A 12460-nucleotide genomic window follows, 5' to 3' on the forward strand; every position below is an offset into this window, starting at 1 on the left:
GCCTTCAGACCAGGTCCGGGGACAGTCTGTCCCCCGACCTCTTCTGAAGGCCGGTGGGGGCGAAAGTCTTTGCTCCCCCTGCCTGCCTTCCCGGGAGAGCGGGAAGGCAGCGCTGCGTTTTCCGCTCTCCCGGGAAGGCAGGCAGGGGGGAGCAAAGACTTTTGCCCCCCGCCAGCCTTCAGAAGAGGTCCTGGACCTCTTCTGAAGGCTGGCGGGGGGCAAAAGTCTTTGCTCCCCCCGCCTGCCTTCAAAAGCCGTCCGGGGGCGATTTAAAAGCCCCCGGGAAGGCAGGCAGGGGGGACAAAGACTTTTGCCCCCCGCCCACCTTCAGAAGAGGTCCTGGACCTCTTCTGAAGGCCGGAGGGGGGGGGCGAAAGGCTTTGCTCCCCACCGCTAGCATTTAAAAGAGGTCCCCGGAAATTTCCCTATGGGCTTTCTTCTTGCGAAGCAAGCCCATAGGGAAATTTGTTTTGCGAAGCGCCTCCAAAACGGAAAACCCTTTCGTCTAGCGGGTTTTTCGTCTTGCGAGGCGTTTGTCTTGCGGGGCACCACTGTACCTGTGGGAAACCCAAAAGCAAAACACAAGCACAATCTCACTTTCCTGTTCATGATTTCCAGCAACTGGTATTCAGAGCCATCAGGTGCTTTCATATATTACACTAACACAGTAATACCAAAAGGTTATAGGAAAAGTACAGATAAGTGTAAAATTAAGAGACATATGCATGCACACACACAACCTAGTCAGATTTTTAGAAGAAAAGTTAACTAGCGTTTGGGAGCCAGGTATGCCTTTTGTTTTTATTTCTACCAAATTCAAGAAAGCAAGCAGGTTAGGATGGAAAGAGTTCCGTAGCAAGTACCGTATTTTTCGCTCTATAAGACGCACCAGACCAGAATATGCACCTAGTTTTTGGAGGAGGAAAACAAGAAAAGAAATATTCTGAATCTCAGAAGCCAGAACAGCAAGAGGGATCGCTGCGCAGTGAATGCAGCAATCCCTCCTGCTGTTCTGGCTTCTGGGATAGCTGCGCAGCCTGCATTCGCTCCATAAGACGCACACACATTTCCCCTTACTTTTTAGGAGGGAAAAAGTGAGTCTTATAGAGCAAAAAATACGGTAGATCAGTGGTTCCCAAACTTTTTTTGGCCATGCCTCACCTGAGCATCTCTAAAATCCTGATGCCCACCCCCCGTGACATATAATTCTTATTATTCAAAAAGTGAACTCCTATTCATGTGGAGGAAGCCTCAAAGGCCATTCACTGTTAATAACTCATTCTCAAATTGCGCCCCCCCCCCTTAAAAATCAAATTGCCCACCTGTTGGGAACCACGGAAGTAGATGCAATGTCAAATTCCTTACAGCAGTTTAGGAATTTGTAAAGTGGGAAGCTGCCAGAGAGCAATCTGGACAGGATGGAGTTTGTGTAGTTTTTTTATCATCTGCAGGATGAAGTGGAGAACGTGTGGAAGGCAAAATTGCTCCAAGCCTCTCAATGAACAGGTCACTGTGGTCCAGGAGAAATGGAAGTGGCGCCAAGCCTGCAGAGAAACTTTGGCTCAGCTGCTGGAGGTAGCAGAGCCATTAGCAAGCTGATGAAGAGCACGGGAAAGGTTTTGATTAACTGAGCTGCTTTATGAGACAGGAGAGCAGTGAGGAGCTGAGCTGGGTTGCCTAGTGGTCACTGCATAATCAGGGCAACTCTGGAATCTGGCCCAGGCTCTCTGTGGGTTTGGATGAAACACAGGCAGTTGCCTTGGTTTACTTCCCTTGGTCTAAGTGCCCGGTTCTCATGAATGAGCTAAATCAGTATAATAATGCAAAGTGGAGATCGCACAGGGATTCTCAAGTATTTAACTGATGTTATGCCTTTCATATAAAATAGCTTAAAAATAGCTTAAAAATTGGCCTTAGATTGGGAGAACCAGGAAACTGGCAGTAAGCGACCTTTCCTCCTAGTATCAGATACCATCATGTAAAATGGGAATGATAATAAACTACGTGGGATGGTGCAGTGCATGCAATGAGGGATTACAAAAAACACTTTTCAGACAAAAGGCATTTTGCTAGCACACTATTATGCATAATAGCTGAAGAGAACATAAGCACAGTTCACTAGATGGCAACAATTAAGTGCTATACAGCTGAAAGATAATGAAACACGTAAGAGACTGGGCTATTCTAGACATAACAGAAAGCAGGTGACCGTGAGAAATGCAACTTCAAGACATCTCCAGCTGAGCATTCAAATGTAATTTTCCCAAAGTTTAAAATAATTGGAGAGCTATATCCAATTTGGTCTTTTGTCTATATGTATTATTTATTGGTTTTAAACAGTTTTACCCCTTTTTACCATAATAAAACTCTTAGTTTGTAAAAAGCAATTATCTTAATAAAAAGAAAAGACCCCCACATGATAATACTCTGATTAGGAATTGCTTGCCTAATGAGTCATATTCAGCCAGAGCTGTTTAGAAAAGCTACTGCAACACTAACAGCTAATCAAGTAAATCATATTTGCGAACCATACTGAACTTGCACATTTTAGCTCACCTTCTAATAATTGTGAAGTTGTGACAAGTTAGAGGGGGGGGGTTTTGGCTAGAAAAGGCATAAAGTTTCAGATGTATTTTAACAAACGTCTTTATTAAATATAATTATGTAATGTTGCATGCTATGTAATTTTTTTGTCTTTGCTCAAAAATGCAAATTATCAACCCTTTCCATTATGTGGTGAAGTAATTAATAAAGTCTACTTTAAAAAAAAAAACACCTAACCAGCTTGGCCAATGATTGGGGATGATGGGAGTTGGGGAAGTCCAACAACTGGAAAGGATTTCCTGACCCAGAAGATTAGCCATTTCGATACTTTGACATCCCGCTTTGTCTATTTAAAGGATTTTTACCCTGCCGAGAAGGTTCCCAGCGTGGCTTGCAGAAGATCAGCAACAAGCAAGACAAACTCTGCATCATGTTTGCAATCTGAAAGACGGCACTTCAAAGGATAGGGAAGGATGAGAATGGAATGACCGCTCTCCACATCAAATGGAGGGTGCCCTTTGCGTGCCTGCGCGTAGCACCCCCCGATCCTACGTGACTCCCGGCAGAGCTCACCTGGACCACCTCCCCAAGTCGCGAACCTTGAGGTTCCTGCCAAACCTCAGCTCAAATAACCAATTGCGACTGGGGAGGCGGAGCCAGGGGAGCGGACCAAGTAAGGGGGGCATAAAAGGGGGTGGAGCCACCAGAGCATGGGTAGGCAAACTAAGGCCCAAGAGCCAAATGTGGCCCCATCCCCTTCTCAATCCGGCCCACGGACGGTCCGGGAATCAGCATGTTTTTCCATGAGCAGAATGTGTGCTTTTATTTAAAATGCATCTCTGGGTTATTTGTGGGGCCTGCCTGGTGTTTTTACATGAGCAGAATGTGTGCTTTTATTTAAAATGCATCTCTGGGTGATTTGTGGGGAATAGGAATTTGTTCATTTCCCCCCTCCAAAATATAGTCCGGCCCCCCACAAGGTCTGAGGGACAGTGGACCGGCCCCCTGCTGAAAAAGTTTGCTGACCCCTGCTCCAGAGCTTCACTTGCTGTACCCTCCCTTTGTTTAGGCCTTTTATTGCAGGTTAACTTTCTTTCTTTAGGGACGCGGGTGGCGTTGTGGGTTAAACCACAGAGCCTAGGACTTGCCGATCCGAAGGTCAGCGGTTCAAATCCCTGCGACGGGGTGAGCTCCCGTTGCTCGGTCCCAGCTCCTGCCAACCTAGCAATTCGAAAGCACGTCAAAGTGCAAGTAGATAAATAGGTACCGCTCTGGCGGGAAGGTAAACGGCGTTTCCGTGCGCTGCTCTGGTTCTTCAGAAGTGGCTTAGTCATGCTGGCCACATGACCCGGAAGCTGTATGCCGGCTCCCTCGGCCAATAAAGCAAGATGAGCGCCGCAACCCCAGAGTCGGTCACGACTGGACCTAATGGTCAGGGATCCCTTTACCTTTATCTTTAACTTCTTCTTTACAGGTATGCGGGTGCTGCTATGGTCCTACAATGGTTGCTGTTAAAGAACTGGGAAGGAATTTCCCCTGCATTGGCAGGTTTCGCCTTCCCCGTAGCAAAACGTCACAACTTTGGTGGTTATAGGCCTTGGGCGGAATCCTTTAGTCTATCTTCCCTGAATTGGGGTGTGTGTGAAGCAGTGGCACACGCCCCTCCTGCCACAGCGGCGATCCCAGGGTTCCCCGTTAAAGGGGTTGTGTTGAGGGGAGTCACTGGCCATACACTGAAAGGTTGTCAGTGCACTCCCCTGTATTTTGGTGAAATGGGGGGCAGGTTCTCTGCTTCAACATACATCTTCCAGAACCAGCCCGATCCCCAGACAAACTGGATAACCCTGATGTGCCCCAGATCCCCAGCTGAGGACTGGGAGGGATAAATGCCCAATGCCTAAGCCAAGGTCTTCCTACATCTGAAAATTTAATAAAGTTGTGGCCAACTTTAATCCCATAACACATAATATCTATATGAAGCCGCTGGGAGAGATCATCAGGGGGTTTGGGCTGGGTGTTCATCAGTATGCAGATGACACCCAGCTCTACCTCTCTTTTAAATCAGAACCAGTGAAGGTGGTGAAGGTCGTGTGTGAGTGCCTGGAGGCGGTTGAAGGATGGATGGTGGCTAACAGATTGAGGTTGAATCCTGACAAGACAGAAGTACTGTTTTGGGGGGACAAAGGGAAGGTGGGTTTGGGGGATACCCTGGTCCTGAATGGGGCAACTGTGCCCCTGAAGGACCGGGTACGCAGCCTGGGAGTCATTTTGGACTCACAGCTATGGAGGCACAGGTAAATTCTGTGTCCGGGGCAGCTGTCTACCAGCTCCACCTGGTACGCAGGCTGAGACCCTACCTGCCCGCAGACTGTCTCGCCTGAGTGGTGCATGCTCTAGTTATCTCCCGCTTGGATTACTGCAATGCGCTCTACGTGGGGCTACCTTTGAAGGTGACCCGGAAACTGCAATTAATCCAGAATGTGGCAGCTAGACTGGTGACTGGGAGTGGCCGCCGAGACTACATAACACTGGTCCTGAGAGATCTGCATTGGCTCCCAGTATGTTTCCGAGCACAATTCAAAGTGTTGGTGCTGACCTTTAAAGCCCTAAACGGCCTTGGCCCAGTATACCTGTAGGAGCATCTCCACCCCCATCGTTCAGCCCGGACACTGAGATCCAGCACCGAGGGCCTTCTGGCGGTTCCCTCATGGCGAGAAGTGAGGTTACAGGGAACCACACAGAGGGCTTTCTCGGTAGTGGCGCCCACCCTGTGGAACACCCTCCCTTCAGACGTGAAGGAAATAAGCAACTATCCTGTCTTTAAAAGACATCTAAAGGTAGCCCTGTTTAGGGAAGTTTTTAATATTTAATGCTGTATTGTTTTTAACACTTGATTGGGAGCCGCCCAAAGTGGCTGGGGAAACTTGGCCAGATGGGCGAGATATAAATAAGAAATTATTATTATTATTATTATTATTATTATTATTATTATTATTATTATTATATAACATGTTATCACGATGAGTCATTATTCCACCTGGGTGTCGCCTGGGGTCGGGGGGTCTACAATAATAGAAAACTAAGGCACTGCTTCTTAGTGACAAAGTTTTTAAAACAATCGGCATGAATGGAGACTGCATCCCCTTAACATAAACTGTAGACAGAGCGCATCAGAAACATCAGATTAGTGCTATTCACTGTGTCCGTGGAGGTTATGCATACATGCAGGACTCTGCTTTGGTGGTTAAGTGGTACAGTATTGAAAAACCAAGATCACTTAAGCCCATCCCACTGCCTCCTTAGAAAACAGTGCAGTTTTAGGAGATCTAATTATACCTGCTTATAAAGAAATAGCTAATTGAGATGGCAGGCCAAAGCAGGCAGAAGCATGACTTTACCAGCGAATCTAAAAATTATCACACATGGCGCCAGCCAAGCCTCCCCATATTACAACTCTCCAACGTTACTAATCAACATTAAAGCTTTGATCACGCCATGAATCAGGATTTCTGCAGGAAGGCTAAGGCAAGGAAGGATGACAAACATTGGGATTATAAATCAGCGCATGCAAGAGTCTTTGTATCCTCCCCACACCATGAAGCACATATTTGAAAATACTGTCTCTCTGTTCAGGTATTCCCTTCCATGTGTTCTTAAATCATGTGGAGGGGAAAGGGGGCTACCCCCCACCCCAAATCCCCACCAGCTGAAGCCTTGTTGTTGTTTAGTCGTTTAGTCGTGTCCGACTCTTTGTGACCCCCTGGACCAGAGCATGCCAGGCACTCCTGTATTCCACTGCATCCTGCAGTTGGCCAAACTCATGCTGGTAGCTTCGAGAACACTGTCCAACCATCTCATCCTCTGTTGTCCTCTTCTCCTTGTGCCCTCCATCTTCCCCAACATCAGGGTCTTTTCCAGGGAGTCTTCTCTTCTCAATCTTTACAAAACTTTAGTTTATGGTTGCCATCAATTTTGATTTTAATTCATTTTATAATGTTTTATAATGTTGTACTGTTTTAGTGTTGTTAGCCGCCCTGAGCCCGGCTTCGGCTGGGGAGGGCGGGATATAAATAAAATTTATTATTATTATGAAGTGGCCAAAGTATTGGAGCCTCAGCTTCACGATCTGTCCTTCCAGTGAGCACTCAGGGCTGATTTCCTTAAGAATGGAGAGGTTTGATCTTCTTGCAGCCCATGGGACTCTCAAGAGTCTCCTCCAGCACCATAATTCAAAAGCATCAATTCTTCCGCGATCAGCCTTCTTTATGGTCCAGCTCTCACTTCCATACATCACTGAAGCCTTAGACCTTTGCATTTTGATCCTCTGAAGAGTTAATCCCTGCCCATTTTCTAGAAAGAATAAGGTGTTTTGTTTTTGCCATTCTAATCAAATAACCCCTCTCATCCTAAGATGAGCAGAACAACAAGAACATGTTCATTTGTAAAATAAAAATAAAAATGATATATACTATTTCCTTACATCTTCAGTCTTGGAAACTTAACAATCATGCAACTGTACTGCTTTTATTTAATCTAGAGAAAATACCATCCTAGGCCATTGCTAGATTAGAACCCTTTTCACCTAGAAGCATGGCACTGAAAAAGTGGGAACCCTCAAGTTTTTACTATTTATTTAACCACCTGGATTATACATACAAGTTTCTTACAAGGAGCTGTTGAACGCCCGATGCGGACAGCCTTAAATAAATGTCGACATCCGGATTGTGGGCAATATCACCCCCTCAGTGAGCTCCCTAACCAGCCTCTGCACACCAAAACATGCTTTCAAAGTTAGGTAGGTTTGCAAGTACAGTATTTGCTTATTCCCCATCCCAATAACTTATTCTTTTGCAAGCCATGAGGAAGCCCATCCACAAGGTCTGTTAAATCTTGCTCAGACAATTCATTCTCTCCCTCCCTCCCTCCCTCTCTCTCACAAACACACACACAAATATGTGAGGGAGCCTTCCCAGACCCGTGGAAAGAGGCAGTCATTAAACTGCTTCTTAAAAAAACATCTTTAGATCTGGCCAATATGGCCAACTATCGCCCAGTCTCAAATCTTCCATTCTTGGGCAAGGTGATTGAGTGGGTGGTTGCTGAACAACTCCAGGCACGCCTGGAGGATGCGGACCATTTGGATCCCTTCCAGTCGGGATTCAAGCCTCATCATGGGACTGAAACTGCCTTGGTCGCGCTGGTTGATGATCTCCGGTGGGCTAGGGACAAAGGTGAGAGCTGTTTCCTAGTTCTGCTGGATCTCTCAGCGGCCTTTGATACAATCGACCATAACATCCTTCTGGACCGTCTAGAAGAGCTGGGAGCTGGGGGCACTGTTATACAGTGGTTCTGCTCCTTCCTCCTGGGCTGTGTCCAGAAAGTGGTGGTGGGGGATGAGTGTTCAGACCCCTGGGCCCTCACTTGTGGGGTGCCTCAGGGTTCCGTCCTCTCCCCCATGCTTTTTAACATCTACATGAAGCTGCTGGGAGAGATCATCAGGGGGGTTGGACTGGGTGTCCATCAATATGCAGATAATACCCAGCTCTACCTCTTTCAAATCAGAACCAGTGAAGGAGGTGAAGGTCCCATGCAAGTGCCTGGAGGCAGTTGGAGGATGGATGGCGGCTAATGGATTGAGGTTGACAGAAGTACTGTTCTTGGGGGGACAGGGGACAGGCTGGTGTGGAGGATTCCCTGGTCCTGAATGCGGTAACTGTGCCCCTGAAGAACCAGGTGCGCAGCCTGGGAGTCATTTTGGACTCACAGCTGTCCATGGAGGCGCAGGTCAATTCTGTATCCAATGCAGCTGTCTAACAGCTCCATCTTGTACGCCGGCTGAGACCCTACCTGCCCATGGACTGTCTCACCAGAGTGGTGCATGCTCTGGTTATCTCCCGGTTTGACTACTGCAATGTGCTCTATGTGGGGCTACCTTTGAAGGTGACGCGTAAACTACAACTAATCCAGTAAGCGGTAGCTAGACTGGTGATTGTGGGCGGCCACCGAGACCACATAACGCTGGTCTTGAAAGACCTGCATTGGCTGCCAGTACGTTTCCGAGCACAATTCAAAGTATTGGTGTTGACCTTTAAAGCCCTAAATGGCCTTGGCCCAGTATACCTGAAGGAATGTTTCCACCCCCATCGTTCTGCCCAGATGCTGAGGTCCAGCGCTGAGGGCCTTCTGGCTGTTCCCTCACTGCGAGAAGCAAAGCTACAGAGTACCAGGCAGAGGGCCTTCTTGGTAGTGGCGCCCGTCCTGTGGAACGCCCTGCCATCAGATGTCAAAGAGATAAACAACTACCTGACAGTTAGAAGACATCTGAAGGCAGCCCTGTTCAGGGCAGTTTTTAATGTGTGACATTTTAATGTAATTTAATCTTTGTTGGAAGCCGCCCAGAGTGGCTGGGGAAACCCAGCCAGATGGACGGGGGACAAATAAATTATTATTATTATTATACACACACACAAAACCCCCCATTTGTTCCGTTTTCTCTTTCAAAGGATTCTCCACATCTTTCTCAACACCAGTGACTTCAGGCAGCATGGAAGACGCACGTACAACTGCAGTGGATGGCAATACTCACCTGGAACCCACAAAATGGTTACAGATTTTGGCTATACCAAGTCTCTTTTGAGTTAACCATGGGTTTCAAACAGATTTCTCCTATCTGTACCTAGAGAGGCCAGGAATTCAACATGGGGCCTTTTGTATAAAGGACACAAGCTCTGGCACTGAGCTACAGAGCCTGTCTGCAAACTTCACTCACTGCTTAGAATTTCGCCCCCACAGCAGACACTGAACCAGTGAACGGAGAAAGGACAAGTTTGGACTTAGCTTGTATGCAGCATGGAGAAAATTGGGGAAGAGGCACATTGGCTAAAGAAGTCTCCTTCCACCATTAGGCCAGCTACTCCAATCAAGTCCTCCAAGTCAGTTTCCTTGCTGATCAGCATAAAGAGGCTCATGGTGTGCAGATTTCCCCTTTATTTTGCTCCTCTTTGCTCTGCCCCAGCACACATGGCTGCACAAGAGGCAGGACTGACACACATGGATTGACTGAGTGAATGCCATCAATTCTCAGTAACTGTTCTTAAAAATTTAGCAGTTAAATTCATTTCGATCCTGGAGAAACAGCAGGAAAACTACTCAATCACCCAGCGCTAATGCTGATCTTGGTTGTGAATCTTTAAAGAGTAAAAGGCATACCTGCCCAATAAACAGTCAATGCATGTGCAGCTGGGAGCCCTGAAGGCATAGACAAATAAATGCAAAATATGCAATAAAGGGACCGCACCTAAGGCCTCGAGTTTGCCAGTATTTTTACTGAAATAACAAATACGATCACCTTCTAGTAGGTTATAGGGATTAAGAGGCAGCAGGGCGTGTGCATGTGCTAATAAACCCCAATTGTTCTGCACCAAAGTAACCGGAATTGTCTCAAGGAAAGCTAAAATGATGCAAAATTAACATGCTTCTACAGTCCACCCCCCAAATCAGCCCCAGCTTCAACAGTGAATCCTCCTGTGCTTTTGCCAAATTGTGACATGTGCCTAGACCTAGATCTATAATTAAGTTCTAGCATCAAAGTTTATGCACTTTCTAGCTTCTGACTGTCTTGCAAGGTAGGAACCCTGAAAAGTGCCCCTTGTGTCTTTATATACAGACAGTGCCACTAGGACCCATGTTTTAGTACCGTAGTCTGAACACGTTGACAATTCAGACTTGATGTATCATAAAGCCTAAATCAGGTCTCTAGGCCATTCAGTAGGGTTAGGATGAACAGTCACACAAAGAAGAAGAAGAGCAAGAAGAGTTTGGATTTGATATCCCGCTTTATCACTACCCTATGGAGTCTCAAAGCGGCTAACATTCTCCTTTCCCTTCCTCCCCAACAACAAACACTCTATGAGGTGAGTGGGGCTGAGAGACTTCAGAGAAGTGTGACTAGCCCAAGGTCACCCAGCAGCTGCATGTGGAGGAGCGGAGACGCGAACCCGGTTCCCCAGATTACGAGTCCACCGCTCTTAACCACGACACCACACATGATCCGCCAAGCAAAGTAGGGGCGGCTAACTTATTTTGGACTAAGGGCCTCATCAACCCAGGACCAACCCATGGACCGCATGCCTAATTTTGAGTGTAAAAGTGATCATGACACATTTTAAATTTTTATTTAAGAACGTATCCTGCTGACATCAAAGGAGGGGAAATGCAAATCAAATTCTCTCTCTCTCACAAGATACATTTCGGCATAATATCACCAAAGTGAAACTTTGGGAACCAAGAGTACAAAAACTTTAAAAAAGAATGGGGGGGATATAATTTAGCTAGGAGACCACTGCAAGCAGATGGAAACATTAGCAGGATTTCAATAACACTTGTAATGTAACAAATACTATGGGTAATGTGGATTGATTTAAAATATAGACTACGGAATTATATGTAGTTGTAAATGTTGGCAATAGGACCCATAGATGGAAGTCTTGAGATTCAGAGTAATCTCTATGTATGGATATGAATTTGGAATGTTATAAATCTAATTCTGGAAAATCAATAAAAGTGATTTCACAAATATATACTTTGGAGGTTGCAAAAACCTTTTGGCACCACGTCAGGGAAATCCTCCTCTACCATCGATGGCAACACTTTCAGTTACATTGCAGTCAGCTATTGAGCTGTGCAGGAAACCCACACAGATGAAACAAGCAAGGACTTGCCGTTCCTTCTTCCTCGTCCACCTTCTCAATGGGGTTCCCCCTCAAGGCACACCCCTCACAGGTGTCTTTAATTCACTTCACCCAGCAGCATGCAAACACACACAAAAAGAAGGGCTAGGCCTTTCCTGCCCTTTGTTCATAAAAGGAGGGGGGGAAGCCCCTGAACTTCAACTTGAATGTGTCACGTTATAAACCAGGTGTTCCACCCTAGGCTATCCCACCTTCTCCCATTTCCAAGCGTAGAATGGAGATGTGTAAATCCCATTAAGCATGGTGTTATTAAAACCACCTGGCTTTGTAGAGCCATCCCACAGGGTGGACAGCATGTGCCTACGAACGGAGGGCAAAGGTGACAACTGGCGGACTGAGAATTAAACAGGTGGATAGTCTTCAAGTCAAGTTCTCACTAGTACTCCCAAGTGAAGGGCTGGCACACAACTCAGGACAGAGGGGGAAGCGTTACACTTCCCTCAAGAGGACACACCTCTGATGAATCAGCCTTCGGTGGCTCCAACCGCTGCATTCCCGGGCTTTCCCCGTTTTTCTTTTAACTGCGAGTTTCCTAAAATAGCATGTAAGACATAATTACTTCTGAGGTTTCCTGTCAGATCATAAATATATCCCCCAGATAACAGGCATGATCATCCTATAAATTCAGAATCCCTTTGAACACGATCTCTGGTTTGTGGATGTTTTTTTCCTGTTGCGTGTTGGAAGAAGAGTAATCACGCAAGGGAGGCTTCTACAAGCCGGAGGGCCAAGTGATGACTGCAGCTCTCGCTTGCAAAATAGACTAGGATATTAAATCGCTAAGTGGCAACGCAACACCTCCATAGGCTGCTGCTTAGCTGCTGCGGTTTAAGAAAATGATGAGGATCGCGTGTCTACGAAAAAGGAAAGGGCCCAGCTACCTTTTCTTATATTAATGAAACTGCATCTAGCTGGAATGTAGCCTATTGTATACAGCTAAATGTCACACCAGGGACACGGGTGGCGCTGCGGGTTAAACCACAGAGCCTAGGACTTGCCGATCAGAAGGTCGGCGGTTCGCATCCCCGCGACGGGGTGAGCTCCCGTTGCTCGGTCCCAGCTCCTGCCAACCTAGCAGTTCTAAAGCACATCAAAGTGCAAGTAGATAAATAGGTACCGCTCCGGCGGGAAGGTAAACGGTGTTTCAGTGCGCTGCTCTGGTTCGC

Source organism: Podarcis melisellensis, assembly GCF_964234715.1.
Source record: "Podarcis melisellensis genome assembly, chromosome: 6".
Taxonomy (NCBI): Eukaryota; Metazoa; Chordata; class Lepidosauria; order Squamata; family Lacertidae; genus Podarcis; species Podarcis melisellensis.